Source organism: Cydia amplana, chromosome 12, assembly GCF_948474715.1.
Source record: "Cydia amplana chromosome 12, ilCydAmpl1.1, whole genome shotgun sequence".
NCBI lineage: Eukaryota > Metazoa > Arthropoda > Insecta > Lepidoptera > Tortricidae > Cydia > Cydia amplana.
This window is the reverse complement of record NC_086080.1, coordinates 8,934,690-8,954,487: the sequence shown is the minus strand read 5'-3', so window position 1 is coordinate 8,954,487 and position 19,798 is coordinate 8,934,690. Positions and strand designations below refer to the sequence as shown.

Here is a 19,798-nt window from a genome sequence, read left to right as displayed (position 1 = left end):
TTTAGTACTTTGCCATTTGAGTATCACTAGTTTTTCATAATTTCAACATATTAGGTAATATTTTCTTTCTAATTGTATGATTTTTTTTTTCTAAAGATGGAATGTGACTCGTTTCAATGAGATGCCGTGAATTGATGCCAATTTTTAAGGAAAGTAACAATTGAATATAAAACTGTCAAAGTACCTATTCGAAATAAATTGAGCTATGATAATATAAAAAAATATAGCCTAATTTTGTGACACGAAGGTATTAATTAGTAGAAAATTTGCAATGTTATGTCACGGTTATGAAAAATCTCCTCGTACTATGTTGAGTAACACACAAACATGTTCATTACATAGTACCTTCGTTGTCGTAACAAACAAACGTTAACAATTGCATTTGTTTACGCGATTTTTTTCGTCAAAATAGCAAGGTCGTATTATTTTTCCTTGGGAGGGCAGCGCGGGTTGACGGTTAAGGCTGTGCCGGCGACCACGCATTTCCACGATAGCCCCTCTCCGGCGCAGCCGCTCGGCGCCGACGTGTCACACGAGCCTCCGTCTCGCTCGACCGCGTGCCGTCCCTACGATTTCCGAATTACTTTACGAACTTTTCTGAATGAAAAGTATACTTTAAAAGTTCTATTAACTAACGACTTGTGGTGAAGTGAAGTGGGTATTGTTTGAAAAGTATATAGTCTGTGATTGCTTCAGTGTTTTCAGTGAAAATTCAGTGTTTGTGACAATTTGACTGCTCTTTTTATCATCGTATCCCGGAGCCTTTGAGGCTGTTTTTTTTTTAATTTTGAAAGGTTGGTATATATTTTCTTTAATGTTACAATATCATGTTCACTAGATTTCTACGTTTTTAACACTTATTAACAAATGTTTTACTTCCCAAAAAATCACTGTGATTTGAAATCTCAAAAACAACAAGAAATGTATACGTAACTACAAGTAAAACAAATCTTGAAGTTTTTTATTTACAAAATTCTATAAAAGTAAACTTATTTATTTAAAATACTTAAATACTAATGTTATTGGAAAAACCTTTTAAGTAAACGGAAAACATAGTGTAGAACTATTATTAAATCAAACATCATTAAGATTCTATCAAGTGTCATCTTAGCTTCGGAAATAGTTAAACAGCGACGTAATTCGTTTTTTTGCAATACTGTTTTTTAACATGGCGAAGTATCGCTAACAAGTTTACACCCACGTTATTTACCGAAGACATATGCTATTATAATGACGCAAGTGTTTAAATATAGTTTTTCCGCCAATGAAGAAAAGGTTGTGTTACGACAGAACTCGGTTACGACCATATTGTATCGAGTGGTTGAAACAAATATTATATTTTTCTTGTTCGTTTGCCGATGCTGATGTGAATGACATGCCTGCATATGATTAACCTTATATGTAGAGTCGCTAAATAGTTAACAGTCTGGTGCCATAACTATAACTTCCAAGGAATTTTGAAGGCTGAAAGTGTTATTTTCTATCGGAACTAAAATTATATTTCTTTGACACCCACACATCATCAAGGATTTTGTATGTGAATAAATTCCAATAATTACAATGTTTGTTAGTTGCTTACGCTAGAGGTACTAATGCTTTTCCAAATTATTGATCTACTTGATAAGTCACAAAATGAAAAGATTACATAGATAGATAAGAATTCTTGTGATACTCTTCCGTGTTTGGAGTCGTTATTTAATATGTAAGTCCCTACATACATACATTTACAGATAATTTTTGATAATAAGCTTTTGTTCACTTGGACACACATGCCTTATTAGAAATACAACATGAACAAACCAAACCCATTTAAAACTTAGACTTATGTCTGTCAAGCCGGATATGTCAGTAGCAATGTAAAGCCAACTAAAGTATGGTATCCCTAGGAAACTAACAAAAAGCAGCAATGTACATCGAACAACGATGAAATGTAAACAAAACAGTTCCACAGATAAGATATAAATGACACACGATTTTTGAATAATTCAAACGTAGTGTTGCTAACCCGCGATTTTTCAAATTTGCCGCCTTTTTCTACTGACAAGATTTGGTTGACCCAGAATAGTTACTAATTCATATAATTATGCATATTTAAAAAGCTGCCTTCCAATTTACATTTAGGGCCTAAAGTTATTAGGCCAAACGTAGGCTACCAACGTCAACGTTCACCATAGATGGAAATGCAATGGCGTAGCTGTGACTGACGCATGTACCTGATTTGCGCTATGTCTGTTTTGCACACATAGGCCGCTTTGCCTTCAGGCTAGGTAGGTGGCCATATACGTAGTGGATTATTATGCCTAAGCATTACCATAACACCTTTATGTTGGTGACGGCCGTCAGTTTGGCACCAAATCTGTACTTGGTTGTATTCCAGGATGTAAGCAACGGTTATTTACTTCTAATGAATGAAAAACAGACATGTCGGTTAATTTAGAGAAACGGGGACAATGATTAGCTCTCGAGATCCCCGGAATTAAAGCTCCTGACTCTTTTCTATGGGGCTATATCTAAAGAGAGGTGTCTATGTTAACAGGCCAACGAACCATCTACAATTAAAAAAAATTATAACCGAAATGCAATCAATGCAATAATGCAATGATAAGGGTTCATATGTAATTAAGGGTTCATATTTAATTACCAGCCTTAAATACTATATTAAAAATGCCTAATAATATTTAAATTTTATACAGGGTGTTGCTTGACACGAGCAAATAATCAAAACATATATTATACTCCTCAAACTATAAAACTTTTGTTGAACAACTTTTAAAAATTATGAATCTTTTAGACTTCTTCTTTTTCATACAAAATAAATATTGCCTTCAATGTACGCTGACATCAGTGTCTTTGACGTTGCTTGTCACGCTTTAAACATAACCAAATTTGCAATACATTGCGTCTTAGAATAAACGATAAAGTGTAATAAAAACCAAAACATAAGTTATTTTTAAAAGTTGCTGAACAAATGTTGGTCAGTTTGAGGAGTACAGCCTACAGATTAATTTATTGCTCCTGTTACAGGAAACACCCTGTAGAATAAAATTTTAAAATAAAGTGTATAATTGGGCAATCACATTCGTCATCCTTAGGCTAAGTGCTACCTTCGAACAATGTTTCTGCGTTTGTTTGGCTTCCTGTGCGACTGTGCGTACACGCAGGAAGTCGTGCAATGCCCGAAACGGCCGATCAGCTGGAAACTTGCATAATTACTGGCCATTGTGTTAGGATGCACTGACTGCAGGTTAAATGGGTTAATAAACTTTTTCTTGTCACACGTTGCTATGGTTACGGTCTCCTGAGTCACTCTTAAAATTCTAGGTTTTTCCTATTTAAATGAACCAAACTTGCATTTTATGGTACAATAAGACCTTTCCATAATGGGACATCTACTGAGCATGTTAGAACATGGAACAGCAGTTCTTCTAACAATCTATGCTGCTATTGTCTCCTCGCTGATGGGACAAAATAACAACAAGAAATAGTTGATTGACCCAAATGCGTTCGTTGATTGCATTTAAATCTAATAATAATAATAGCCTCTTTTCATTTGTCTTGTTTTATCTACAGTGTTTCAGTGTGTGTTTCGTGTCTTAATAATTAGGACGTGAAAGTCTTCCTCATGCTTATACATAATCACAGACAATCCAACCTCTAGACATAGCATAGTCGCGCTACCCCCTCTGCCACACATACGGTAACGTTACTCCATCTTCGAGTCAATCCCGTGCCGTGATTGGTTCGTGTCTTTGAACGGACCAATCACGGCACGGGATTCGCTCACCTCGTCCCCCCGTACCCCCGTATTTTTGGCAGCATCGGTTTCATGAAAGAATTGGCCTAAGCTCAGTCTAGAGGTTGGATTGTCAGTGTACATAATATATTAATTATATTTTACTCCAAATATACTTAATTCTCATATTATTCAATGTACAATAGAGAAAAGATGCATAGCATACCATACATTTAGTTAAGTGACCTCCCCCGCCGTTGCCTATGCCGTTGATGCTATCCGGTGGCGAATGCACTAGTCCCAAAACGCACTATTAGTCAATACACTCTAATTTCGAAAGCCCCTCTTCTCATAAGAAACTAGGCCCAAAATACCATATTTCCAAAAAGGCTCATTCTCGATTTACACGAGAACCATTGAGAACTAGTCCCAAAATACACCTTTCCCAAAATACCCCAAATTGTGTTCACCTGTGCGTGGCGTAATACTTTATTCTCATAATGCGTAGGTCTCAAAACACTCTAGTTCCAAAATACCCTATTTTTTTGGAATGTCTCTTTGTGACTGCTTTCAGCCGTAATCATTACCCGTTTGATGCCTAAAATTTTTTTTTCAAAAATAGGATTTATTTAATTATTATTTTGAGCTATACAGGGTGTAATCGTTAAGTGTTGCTCGGCGATAGTTCCGTAAATATAGCAGATATCAGAAAATTTCAAATTGATATCGAAAGTGCATATAGTGAAAGTGAAGGGCAATATACACACGAGTGTTTTAATGCCTGTGTTGATAAAGCAGTGTATGGAACTATCATAATTAGGTGGGCGAGAAACTACCCTCATTTATGGCATTAAATAATTAAATAATGCCATAAATGAGGGTAGTTTCTCGCCCACCTAATTATGATAGTTCCATACACTGCTTTATCAACACAGGCATTAAAACACTCGTGTGTATATTGCCCTTCACTTTCACTATATGCACTTTCGATATCAATTTGAAATTTTCTGATATCTGCTATATTTACGGAACTATCGCCGAGCAACACTTAACGATTACACCCTGTATAGCTCAAAATAATAATTAAATACGTAAATCCTATTTTTGAAAAAAATATTTTAGGCATCAAACGGGTAATGATTACGGCTGAAAGCAGTCACAAAGAGACATTCCAAAAAAATAGGGTATTTTGGAACTAGAGTGTTTTGAGACCTACGCATTATGAGAATAAAGTATTACGCCACGCACAGGTGAACACAATTTGGGGTATTTTGGGAAAGGTGTATTTTGGGACTAGTTCTCAATGGTTCTCGTGTAAATCGAGAATGAGCCTTTTTGGAAATATGGTATTTTGGGCCTAGTTTCTTATGAGAAGAGGGGCTTTCGAAATTAGAGTGTATTGACTAATAGTGCGTTTTGGGACTAGTGCATTCGCCACCGGATAGCGTTGATGTTGTATACACTCGATTTTACGTAAAATTTTTGCCTACACTGCATAAGCATAATGTTAGTCATAGCTGTGAAGTAAATTATCTGAAGGCCAATGAAATAAATAAGAACCTTATTTTTTCCAAACATTCAAAATATCCTTTATATTGGATCAATTGGCGTAACTTTTTTTTTCAAATTCGTGCAGCAAATACACTTAATGTCAAAGGTCTTTCACCTGCATCACTACCACGTCAATAAAATATAACAACTGTCTAAAACACCGATCATTGCGCCCGCGCCCACGGGCGGCGTGTACTGTCATTATTTTTAATCCAATATAATGACGCCTCCGCCTAATGTTTTGCGTATGTTTTTTTGTTAAACATAATAATTAGAATCCTGAAACATATACAATAAGGCTTTTTGTGATACTATAATAGCTGTAGCCAATTAGATGACGGAGACTTGGGGTCCTAAGTTCAATAAAGTACTAGTATCATTAGCTGGCTGATCACGTGACGATATATAATTATTAGAAAAAGAATAATACCAATGTCGAATGTAACTCTTGTATCTACATATAAGTATTAACATTCCCAAATGAAATATTTATCATATGCTGTTTTAGGATATAATATTACAATAAGATTTCAAAGATACTCAAAGCTTTACGGAGGTATAAAGGTACAAGAAAATATATAAGGACATGAAGAAGACCGTCTCTTAGGTAAGACTGTCTACAAGCTCTTTCGTTGCTTCTAACTCTTGCGTTTTTATGCATACTCCACTTACAGAAGGTAGAGCAGAAGGAGCGAAGCTTTGGTTTAGTTGGAGTATGTCACTTTCTTAGGAGGTCACTTTCGAGTTAGGTCACGTTCTGAGGACGTCACATTCTGAGGACGTCACATTCTGAGTTCGTCACTTTCTGAGGTCGTCACATTCTGAGTAAGTACATCACTTTCTACTCCGCCTAAACCGAAGCTTTTCCTTTGTGTGTCTGAGCAAAGTACTTACCTATACAAATACAAAGTGTTCTTCTTACCCTATAACGGTCTTATCCTAACCAAATTTGTTATATTGCGGTCTTCCCTCAACGTGGAACTTCTACGTCTATATGGGAAATCGTCTTAAACGACATATACCCAACTAGTCAACCCCAATTCAAATGTTGCCTTGTCATTGCTAAGATTTTAATTGAGTGCACCCACCGTCACAACGACCTTGCGGGGCCCTGAGTTGTCTACATTCAATCCAAATGCACCTACGTACATGAATTGATGAGCTTCTAGTGAGGAATGTCAGGGACGTACGTACCTACTTACATAACCGGCTTGGAGTTTGAATCTCTTGTCGGAACCTTACAATTAAAATTCGGAGATAATGTTATACGTAGAATTGTTTGTTGTTGTTACATAGTTATTTTCGAACACCTGTAAAACCTTTTTCGTCAGTGGTGTGTAATAAGTACGAGTACATAAGATAATTTGCATCTATTCTTGTCAGCCTCATTGAATGCCTGAATGGTAGGCCAAGACCTTGTCCTACTTAGTCAAACATTACTCTTCCTGTGAGAAATGTTCGCGCCTGAGTAGGTACATCGTAGCGCTAAATCAAGAACTAACTACATTAGATACTTATTCTATTTATAGTTTGAGGTTTCCTGATGTTTGGTGTAACATATTTCATGAAATTCTTATTATTCTCGATATTTGTTGATAAAGCCCTTTTTTCGTGACCTTGTGAAGTATCCTGAGCTTTCCACACAACAACACTAACGGACAGTACGGACAAATTACTTTGCGTTAATTTGATTTGTTGTGTTATTTATCTCTGACGAGTGGCTATTAATTTTGACACCGTTTTTTTCGGCCGGAATGTCAGCTCTAGCTCCATCGTTTTTTCCCTCTCCTTCGTTGTCTTTGAACCATTGACGTATAATATCTAAGGACGGGCTAATGGGGCACTAAACATCGTATAGTTTAGCGGTGCTACCCACGAATTCCAGCCAATCGTGCAGTCTAACGCGACTAGTTGCGACCAATAGCGCGCGTAATGCGAACTCGTCAACCAATCGCTCGCGTGATGCGAACTCATCAACCAATCGCGTTGTAGCGATTTCACACCGCTGTACTGGCCCCTGTCATGCCTCATTATTATTGCCCGTAAAGCCAGTCCCTAGATATCTATGTCAATGCTTTGAACCTACTCGGAAAGCTTGAACAAGATTGACGTTACTCACGTCCTGTTTGATAAGAAATCGTTCTTAGAACGCGAAGTTCTTGTTTGTATTAATCATAGGAAGGCGTTTAAAAAGGAATTTGTCACGGGGTTTTTACGGTCTCATGTTTACCGGTCAACATCTGTTATCAGGCACAAAATAAATACAAAAAATGAGTTTTTCGAAATGTTATTTGAGGATTGTGGATTCTTACAGGCTTAACACGTCAGAAACTTAGCAACACGATAGTTAAACTACCTAATAATAAAAAAAACAACGGGTTGCACTCAGGGAGTGCCGGTAGAAGTGAAAACTCAATGTACAACAGTACCGCAATGTTGTGTTTACCTCGATTCGACATCTAATCATGACAGCAAACATGCCAAATAGCTGCGCCCAAATACATCAACCACTAAAATAGCTTTTTAGTCCGCTATCGGCAATCCACAAGTTTACTTAGTCAAAAAGAATGAAAGCGTTAGACTGGGTAATCAATTTACGCTCTTTTAAGAAAACAAGTTTTTCGACTGCTTATAAAGGATAGTCAGAAGTGGAGGTAGTTCTGTTAAGCGGGACAAGCCGGACAAGTGTTACAATAAGATTTGTGACGACTTTTTTGTTAACAGAGCATGGCGATCGTACTCTGAGTATTATGCAGATCATTTCGAACACGAATAGCATTTGCTGTCGAATGTGCTACAGCCTGTCAAAGGATGTTAATGGAATCTTCAAATAGACTTTCTAAAAAGGTACAAGCAAACAACATCTTGCGACTAATGGGTCCGACCATCTGTCAATATTTTGAATAATGATAATGTTGCACGCATATTTTGCTACAAAAGACTGGAATCCAGGTTCTGTTTGTAACCTTTGCTTCGTGGTAAATTTGAGCATTCTTAAAGGGTTAGGTACTCATGTCATTTTAGTCGAAAGCTCTACATGTTTCGATCCGTTTAGAGGACTGTAGAAGGACCTTTTGCTTGATGTAATGTATTACTTTGACATACTTATTAAAAAATAAAACTTAACGCTAAAGAATTATGACCCATGATTATTTATTTAATTGCCGGTTAGCTAGAAATTGTTAACTATTTTGACTACGACGGAAATGGAGTCCGTTCCAATATATTTTTAAGAAAACATACCTTATAACGTACTAATAAAACGTAGCTATTCATTATCTAAGTGCATTATAAAAAAGAGAAAAAAAACCACTACGTAATAATTCAAACTATCCTAAACCAAACGTTATGCTGTAATCCATGTTTCAATTTTCGCAAGCACATTGCTTCCGCGAGCGGCCAACCCTATATTTACGCGTGTCTACTACATAGCCATTCAGTAAATAATCAACAATACATTTACCGTTCGCCAGTTTACGTGGTGATTGGTAGTAATCGGACCAGTTAGCTGCGGGCTTGAGCACATTCCAGCTATGGTCGCGCAAGGTGATTATTAGTAAGTACTGGCATTCCTTACGTAGGTAACACAACCATGGGTCCCTTACTGGTAAGAAGGTACTTACTGTAAGTACAATTCTATGAAAAAACTTACACTGTGAGATTTTTGGTTGTTTTATTTTTGCTACAGTAAACAACAAAGCTCAAGCAAAGCTTTTGGATATGGCACTAAAGGGAGAAGAATAAATACTTCGTAACATGCATTGGTAATAAAGTATAACAATGATCTATGTTTGTTAAGAACATGCCTTCTGTGTTAAGTGATGTATGATAAAATTGAGCGTAGGTGCTTTACCATCTTTTTTAACTTAGCAAAAAACTGCTAATCATGTCCAGTGAGAAATGAAAAAGTTTGTGAGCTTGTTGTGCTAGCGTGCTGTTACCACAACCAATAATATTTTGATAATGTAGTGGATTTAGTCTTGGTTGGTTCAGCGAGCTGTAAAATTGCATGAAAATGAAACGATGAATTCATAAAGTGGTCATGCAATTTTGCGGCTGGGCGGAGCTCACTCTGATATTACTTACTTTCTGATATTATTTGACAGGAAAACTCGAATTACTAGATTCCCGTATATCACGTGACGAAGACGATCTAAAACGTTTTGTAATAAATATTATAGAAAACTGATCACTTTTATATATCTGTTGAATGTACTGTATAGGTAGTCATTTGTTACACAATAGCTGGTTTCTGCCATCTGACTTTAGATTTAGAATAATTGTTGTTTGTGGTAAGCAACTCCAACTTAAATACCCAAATGATCATAATTATTGGCAAAACGATGGTTCGTTGTGGTCATAAAATGTAATTGCTACTGTGGCTATATAGTTATATTATATTCTACAAATGACCTATCCGTTCAGATTAAAGCAGAATAGTTTTGGTCGTTGGGCAATAATTGTTTAGGATAGGAATCCGCCATATTTAATTGTGAATGTGATTGTAATTGTACACTCAGCAATAATATTGCGGATTCAATCGCAACTGTACACAGCATAACATAAGTAACTCTTGTAATTTGTATAAAATAGAAATTGTATGTTTAGACATGTGCAGTGACCGCACGTTAACATTTTTTCCTCGTTTTTATAATGGACAAAATGAATCGTTTTCTTTTTTGTGTTGAGTGCTCTACGAGTTTTTATTGTCCTAAATACCTAATCGTCATAATATTTACTTTATTTTCAAAAACTTTGCTGACTGAACCTACTGCACCATGGTATTGGCATTAAATTTGTAATCGTTAAGGTAAATAGTGTAGGCACTTAGGCAGAAATATTAAAGCTCGTTATATTCTCTAACTGCGTGAGCTAGTTGTAAAATTTTACATTATCATGCTCAAGAAGTATAAAATAAACGTTACAGAAGCCCAGAAGCTTTACATGCTTAGACTTGGTTATTTATTGCTAATAGATCTTGATATTCAGCTTTGCCAAATAAATGCCAATGCCAACACATATTCTACCTCATAACATGTCTCTCGCCACCTTATCCTTTGCGATATCATCCTGACTTTGCGTCTATGGGTCTTTTGTATACTTATCTAAAATTGGCGAGTGCTTGCCTCAGACGAAACTGAACAAGTGTGACCGTAACGACAATGATCGGAACACATTTATATCCTTGTGTTACCGAGACCTGCGCCTGTCAACCGATGGGAACAGCCATGAGCTGCGTAAAAAGACGTAAGTGACATGATTTACCAACTAAGTTCCGACTTTTTGTCCAATTGGGGTACCTATACTAACAAGTGACCACACGATAGCCTTGCAAAGTTTTTGCTAATCCGCTATTCGACCGCGACCGCGACTGGCGATGTCGTCTGTGAACTTTTGATTGCTAAGTTAATTATAGTGTACCCATGAGACTTCATGAGTGAAACAAATAAAAAAAAAACATTTAAATCGAGTGACGGGTATAACCGGACATTAATTTAATTGATTTGATCATGGCTCTTACTACTAGTACAAACATTTGAAATCTTCGTTTGCATAATTAATGGATAATGACCAGTTTCCCTTGATACATAATTGACATGTTAATAGGTAGTTAAATTTTAGATTAAATAAAAAAACATTGGCATAAGTCGCATAAGTAAAAATAATGATATTGACAGACAGGTGTGTAATGAAATGTCAGTCATCATATTTTTTATATTTTCTTAAGTGATGAATAATCACTTGTTTTAAGCAGGTATAAATAGGTAATTTAGAAACTGAGATAGAATATTAAGCTTTTAAGCAGCTTTAGAACATAAAGCCTTATTTGTCTCTTATAGAACTAGATATTATATTCCAGTAAGATTTGCTTCTTTACCTTCACTTTTTGGATTCTTTTCTTTTATTTAATAAGATTCCTATGTATAAATCTGCTTGCGATTCTGCTTTAGCGACATTGAAGCTAATTTGATTCGAATTCGTGTCTGGCCTGTGTTTGTACTCATATCACGAGTGCGGCTTCAACAGGGTTACCATATACACATAAATAAATCTGTAATCTGTAAATCTGCAGGCAGTGCAGGCACTCAATCTTAACACTTTTCCTAACCTATTGAGCCTAAACTGTAAGGTGTGGCGTCAATGATACAACTGTTGGTGTCTAAATACGAATATATTCCGTTAAACTAACGCGTACATGTTATTATATACTACCACTACGTACGTGTGTGGGTGAGGCATAGTACACATACTACACTTCCCCCCTTGAAGAAAAAAAATGATTAAAATATAAAACTTAATCTATTTTTTTTTACGTAAGCATTGAATACATTGTAGTAAAACATTGATTACAAAAAAAAAAGGATTGTACATGAAAACAATCAAAGCAGTAGATAAATTCAAATTTAAAAGAAAATTAGGCACAGTTGAAATTCATGTGCTTATTAAATCAAAACAATTTACCTTACAATCAAAACGTACAATTGATATCAAAATTATGGCATAAAAATTTATAATATAAGAAAATATTTATGAATGCCTTGATGACGAATCGAACCACTTTATTTTAATTACCGTTATATAACTTACTCTATGAAATATACCTACTTAAATACACAAAAATAACTTCATTTACTTATTTATAAAATATATATTAAAATTAATGATAAACAAAATTTATTAAAAAAAAACTACTAATATATATGTTAACTCTAATAAAAATGAAAACACAAAAAAAAGATAAACACTTAAAACTATAGACATATTTATTGAACTAAATTCAAAAAATTACAAGAACTATTTCCAAATTTGGTAGTGTATTCGTCAATACAATTCGTTTCTTCGTCCTTTTAAGTCTTACTTAGTTACAAACATAGGTTTGTTACTCGTCATTGGTACCTTATAATATCATTTCTAATTTTTTATTGTACATTATCAGTTCCTTGCAAGTTATTTTATTATGACGTCATTCATTTAAATATATTTTCTGTGTTTTATTTTATTTAATTTATTCATTTATAGTGGCATCTTTTATGCTTCACTGAAATCAAAGATCAAGGGTACGCAACGCTTTTACATACGTGGTCGGCCGACCTTACTATAATTATTTATTTATTTGCTCAGGATACAAGGATATTTATTTGTAAGCGCGCACACATACTATTTATTTATTCATACAGGCAGTTCTTTTAACACACCCATACATAATATCATTCCGTGTGTCCAAGGAGTCTCCACGATTGATACTCGACCGAATCATGGTCAGACCTCCAAGGATTCCGTGCCTGCCTTGTATCCTGGCGTACCCTTGCTAACCTAATCGCTCAAGGCCGCCTCTCGGGCCACCGAAGATGCGATAGATACATAATTATTTATTTTTCAATGACTTTCTTTCATTTCCCTCTCAAAATAAACCATCACTCAAAATGCAACCACATAATAACTCAAACACCATGAAAACTTTAACATATAAGAATTTCAGCAACTCTTAGTTGATCAGGCTAATCGTTCTTTGAAAAACTTACGTGTTTAAGTTTTCCCATATATCAATATTTTATCACTTTTCCAATAACATACAAATTCCATTTTACTAATAATACAATCGACAACCATGCTATCCATTATTTCACATTCCTTACCTTTCTTAAACTTACCACAAACATTCATTTACTATCATTTATACGAAACTTGCGCTCTTTAAAAACCAACGTTAAATCTTTTCTTAAACAAGCCCATACCTACAATACCACAGATCTTCTTTGCAATACCACTATTTACTTTAAAAGTCATAATATCCATAATTATAATACTTCGTCATTATTTTCTTTGTTAAATATGTCAGATCCGTGAATTAAAAAAAAGTCTTGTCCGATACAATTGTAACTCGCTATCATAAAAAAAAACACAATTCGAATTCTAATTAAAAATAAAGTACTTATGGTTAAAAGTCGGTACTGACATACTTTTATATTTTAAGATCTGAGATTTGAAATATTTTAATTATTACTTACTACTTATTCTTTCAATTTAATATCATTACAATAATGTTTAAGTAATCTAAATCAGTGTACGAACTATGAAATTAGAGATGAAATAACAGACGCCGCATACCGATCCCTTTAAGGAGTGCACGCGCCGCCGTTATGTTATGTGCCATATTTGTAAGTTATAAGGAATAAAAGCATGTCATTTTACTAAGTATAGGATATATGAAATTTAATAAAACGAAACTATCACATGTATGTATTTTAGACCACCCATATATTATGGTTTTGTCATCAAGCGGCATAGTTATACTTACTGAAATAGGATTTTATTCAATAGTCACATTAAAAAACTAACATAAGGACCTTTAATATAAAGTCCAACAAAAACGTTAAAATGTAGGTATCTATTATTTAAAAAAAATGTAACTATGGAGCTAACATAAAAAATAAACAATTAAAATAATTAAATGTCCCTTTTTGCACGGCACAGCACTAAACTACACTTATCACTTTATCGTTTTTCCACACACCAACCTACTCTTTCCTTGTAGTCCCTGGACCTCCAGACGCCACACTCGACCAAGGACACCAACAACTCCCTGCTGCAAACCATCATTACTAGCTTTGTCCCCGTCAGCATTTTACTTTTTATTGGAGTCTTTCTGTTGAAGTATCAAAACTGTCCACTTTTACCGTTTTTATGATACTAATCCGCAATAAAGTCATCCACCAATGTTTTACAACAACCTTCCGCGTGTAGAGTTCGTTTTAAATAATATGTATCTAGTCCTGGCAATTACTGTCCAATTATGCACGATTTTAATATATTCACTTATCCCATTTTCACTTTGCTCTGATTTAATCACAAATGTCCGACACAATTTTGTTTAACATAGTCCTTCAGCTTAAAATTTTTGATTTTTGTCCACGTCCTTGACTGGCAAGCGCAGCGCGCTGCCAGTGCAGCGCGAGGCCGCACTGGCAGGATCGCCATGTAAGGTGTGGCGTCAATGATACAACTGTTGGTGTCTAAATACGAATATATTCCGTTAAACTAACGCGTACATGTTATTATATACTACCACTACGTACGTGTGTGGGTGAGGCATAGTACACATACTACAAAACCAAGTAAACCTATTAAGATTATTAAGAACTAAAGCTAACCTACAGGCTACAGAATAACAAGAGAATAAATCTTCAGAAAAATTAATTTCCTTACACCGACAGCAGATTGATAAATAATGGAAATTCCTGACGAGTGGTAACCCTATGTTTAGTATGCAGATGCAGCGCCGTGATCAACTTATACGCATCATGGACATGTGCTATCTAATTCACAAAACACCTTATATCGACTGTGATCTTATTCCCAGTATAACAATATGGCCTCGAGATTCGTAATGACTATACGTATTCGGTGATTAGAATGATACTGGTTCGAGGCAATCCGCTTGGTAAGCATTGTAAAATGCATCTAAATACTTAACCAAATTTCCTTTCCTTTGGGTATGCAATTTAGGTCACGATTTTTTCATACGTACGACGAGTAAGTACAGTACCTTCAGTAAAATGTAGTGAGTGTCCAAACCATTACTTACCTACATGTTTGATATGTTACGTTACTATGAGAAAATTTTAAAACTGCCATTTAGATACCATTGTCGTTAAGTAATTACTTGACTGTTAAATTAAATAGTTGGCAAATATAAGGCGTGGCAATTTGCCAATGTCATGGTCTCATGGCATTGCGTTGTCAGTATTAAAACCATGCTGACATAACGATTAGACTTGCGAAGGATATATGTACATAAGACATGTGTAGAAAAACGTGTTCAACTCTTATCAGTCGTAGGATCTACAAGCCGTTGTCAGCATAAATATTTCCCACAGATTTTAGACATGGCATCTAACGTAAAATGAACTTAACTCCTTGACGATTTACGTCGAGATTAAATTAACTTAATTTAGATGAAAGATCGATCAACCAAAATGTGTTGAGCTTTGTAGCAATATTACGTTTAAGATTTGGAGGATCCCTATCTGCTGGTTCCCATAAATAAAGACGCGGCGACAGCTTGTCAAAATGTTTACATAATAATGATGCAACCAGTAAGTTCGCAATCACAGATGCCTTGCTACTAATCATGTAGATATAATGGGTATGGTGAATACTTGCTTGTATTTCTTGCACAACGGCGTACAGAATGACATTGTATGTTTTGTTTAGTAACGCCCTAACAGATGTGTTATTGACTAAATCGGGTCAAATACACTCTTATCGATCTGACTGATCAAAAGTTTAGTAGGTATGTACATAACATATCATAGAGTTCTTGTAGTTTCACTTACACTTACAGGTCCGTGTGTAGTAATAGTGGTAGTAGGTATGTAGGTAATTGATTTAAAAATATACATTTTATGGGGTTCATACCGCAGTCAGACTTGTTGGATAGGGTGTTCTTTTTATAATTGCTATACATTTTATGGGGTTCATACCGCAGTCAGACTTGTTGGATAGGGTGTTCTTTTTATAATTGCTTAGGTTTTTTTTGTAGGTACCTACGTAATATTTTATAGTTAGTTTTTTATTTTATTTCTAGTTTAAATTCAAACTTATTGTAAATACATGCTAGTAAAATTTTCTTCTCAGGTTAGGATTTTTACAATATGCATATAAAATTAAAATATAACAACAGTTTAAACAACCCCAAAATATATTATTTAGAAAAAAGCGATTGTAGCATCGTGCTAAAGCCGATGCTGCAGTATTAGCTCAATAATCAAAATTCAGCAAATTCCTTGAATTCGTATAAAAACGTCAAGTTAGTTTTAAAAGTTTAAAATAATCAACAATTAAAAATATAAAACTAAATTACTCACAGTATTACTTATCATCTAAACTTGCGCTTGGCTTGTCACTTCAACGCGCAATGAGCCCAAAGTCGGAATCCCACGGGTCCTCGTGAGCGCTGGGCGCGGCGGACGCAGTGAAGGGGACGTTTGACATTTGCACCCTTACATAAGCCGCGTGACTCGCTCATCCGCCGTCATTATCCCATCTACTGAACTATTTCGTAGAAATATTTAAATATTTGTAGTTAAAATGAGCTAATCAGCTGCCTGCTACTTGGCTCAGACTGATTTCTGCATCGATAACTTAGATTTTTAGTTCTCTAAGGTACCTAAAATGGCAAAGGTACTGAAAAAATTAATCAACAACTAAGCTGTCACTAATGAAGTGCAGTCAATTCAACTGGCAGTTTGTGAGTGTGTTTTCTCATATCATTCTGTAGATGTAGGTCATTCCAAATAGGTACTTACCCGCTTAGATACTTCTGCTGTTGACTGTATTTCTTAAACTGCATATGAGGAGGCAAGTAGATACTATTTATATAAGAGACCACAGAGACCTAAGACCACACACAGAACAGAATAAGTGCAACGGTTCCCCACACAATGGGAATCGTGGAGATGTAACGAGCTGCAATAAGATGATTGCTTACAAAGAAAAACAGGAGGGCGTTAAATTTTATAACTGCCGATATCATCTGCTCCGTTCCAACTCAATCGTGCACTAATATTTTACTCAATTTATTCATAAAACTTGGCAAACTTTTGTTCAATTTTGTCTTTTGATGTCAAACACAAATACATACATGTCAACAAATGATTATCAACGGCTTGTCATATTTCACATTCGTTTACAAATAACACCATTAGTTTGTAACTCTGCAATAAAAGTACCGTTTTTAACATTTTTAACACTTACTTTTGTTTTAAGATAGAAGCACCTTATCCGGCAGGCCTTGACGATAACTTACCCAAATTAGCGTCAGCATGCCTACAACTTTCAGGAACCGGAAGTGATATCTTTTTAAATTTCTAGAAGTACAGATCACAAATAGATCACGATCGCATTTAAAAAACACCAATAACTCCATTAAGCAAATACGCAAAGGCTTTCCACCTACTTTTTCGGACGTCACGTCAATTAAGGGAATTTGATACGGTTGGGTTGATGTAAATAAAATAAATAAATGAAGAGATCCTGATCGGACAAACAGAGTTCGGTCGTAAAAAGTATTGATTTCTGCCAAGTTTGTCCTGGAAATAAAGCTGACTTTTTTACTAACGGACCCTTTGTCCGTAATTGGTATGTCCGAATAAAGAATAACTTTATATCGTTGTTAATATACCGGTATTTATCACTGTCCATAAACCCCGGCAAAAGCCTATTGTGCGATCGATGCCTCATGAATAATTAATCGAATAAAAATTGGGCATCGTCGGGTTTGGCGAGATTTTCGAAATCGATTGTGCTCTTACAAATGTATGGTCGGCGCACATAATTAAAGGTGTGTGTAAGCTGTCGATTTATTATCAAGATCCGATGATAAATATTTTTGATGCGACTTCAATGGATATGACTAATGCGTGTCTATTGCTAATATCACTTATGAAATTAAATTTTAGATTCTCACAGGTTCGTTGAGATTGAGAGAGCTATGAAACTGCAATTAACACAAGTAAAGCCTTCATGGTTCATTCGATGGTTGAATCGTACAATTATCGTGGTTTCACCGTAGCCTCCTAAGGCCCAGCCAAACAAACGAAACATCCAAAATTTGCCACTGAAATTTGAACCTAAACTGTAGGAAATAGAGTTGATTTTCCATTGTTTGAAAATTTAACGAAACAAAGCAAAAGCAACTCTGTTCCGATTGAACATGGTCTAAATTACATCGAGCTGAAGCAGTACTATAGGTAGGACCTTGGGCCTTAGGAGGGTAGGATAGTTGGACGCACTGGAGGAGTCATTGCGCAAGTCGCGCCTGTGCCTACGCATGCTCGGTGAGAACGTCTGTCTGTTCACAAAACATTTTGCATCGATCCATGCGCTCCAAGTATATTTTTTTTTTACAAACAACTAGGGAAAAGGAAAGGAAAATCATTATAGGTATGCAGCTCACGTTAACGGCCGGAGCGTTTGCGAGAGTTAGCTTTTCTGAAACTAAACGATAACAAGATATCACATTTATACTGGGTTGCTCGAGACTATACTTGCAAATCTTGCAATAAGTGCTGTGAATAACGGCCCAGTGCAGGTAATAGGGACGCTGGACGGACGATTTTGTGTAATAGTATAGATGCAACAACACCTGAATGTTGCAACAGTGGATTACCCTGCTAGTAGCCATGTGTGAAATCGTTTATATTACCATTAATGCCGCGTGTTGTCATAGCTGCAGGGTTCAGCAATTATTTATATACGTGTGACCTATTTAAATATAATAGGTCACACGCTTTCTCATTTTTGTAATTTTTTGCAGTAGCATTGCGTGAAATGCATAATATGTATAAGCTATTTTTTACCAGAATTGTTTCTCTATTATGGTGTTATATACCAAAGTGCGTTCAGTCAGCTAAATTCTGACAGGAAATCTATTAAAGAAAACTCAAAAAACGTGGCTAGCTGCATGATAACCGGTAATGGGCAATAGAGGCATGTTATCAAACCGAAGGAAAGCAGCCCCAGATCATGGCCCCCAGTTTGAGTTGGAAGTATCTAAAGGGATAGTCAGAGATAGCAATACACGTCGAAATATGGCACTTGTTTGCAATTTAAGTCCGTACTTGACACAGCAGAAACTAAAATTAAATTTACTCGTCTACGGATTTGTCAACATTATATTCGTCTGCTCCTTTAGGCTGGGAGAAAATTCGATTCTACCATATATGGCTAGCTTTTGCATGGATCGAATCAGACCACCACGGGCTCGGGGCCCAGCACGGTTCCATTTTTATCGACTATCACTATGCCCGTCACTTTCGCACTTACATACTTGTTAGAACGTGACAGGCATGGTGATAAACGATAAAAATACGACCGTGCTACTAGGGTTGGTCGTTGTCATCCAAATAATTATGGAACGAATTAAAGCCGAAATGAACAAAAAAGTAATTATTTACATACATTACTGTAAAGCTTGTGGGCCTTGTGGCGAATAAGTCAGATAAAGTTGTGAAAAGATTGTGAAAAAATGGAGGTGATACTTGTTGGGATCTGTTGACAGGCACAATCAATTTTATTAAGACAATACAAAACCCTGGAGTGAACCTTATCTCGTAAGGATTAGAGTTGATGTTCGGAACGGTAGATGTAAAGTTGCTTGATCCCTGAAGAAAGTACCAGCGGCCAGTTTCCTTTCTGGACGATGGAGGTCAGCTGAGCGTTGACTCATCAAGTGTTCCGAGTCGATATGGGCATGGAATTGGGCTTCTTTACTAATAGGGAAGATTTTATACTCGAATACATCACTTATATGTTTTATATGTTATATGTAAAGTGGCATTTAAATAATAAAATCGGAACAACGGAACTTAATTCTTTCGCAAGAACTTTTTTCAATTGAAAACGAAACTGATACCTAACGTACCAAAAAATCTTAATTAAATCTTAGTACAATTAAGACGATGGCATAGAGAAACAAACTAACAAAGTCGGTTTGTCAATCGGTTTGTCTCA

At 35.7% G+C, this 19,798-nt stretch overlaps 1 protein-coding gene across 1 annotated transcript in view; it reads left to right on the top strand.

Moving 5' to 3' along the window:
- The first annotated feature begins 549 nt into the window (after window positions 1-549).
- The window catches only part of LOC134652960 (serine/arginine repetitive matrix protein 2), a 148,857-nt gene continuing 129,608 nt past the window's right edge, over window positions 550-19,798 (top strand). Inside the window, exon 1 of the mRNA XM_063508204.1 lies at window positions 550-794. The gene's annotated coding sequence lies outside the window, so the exon portion shown is untranslated. The remainder of the gene's footprint in view (window positions 795-19,798) is intronic.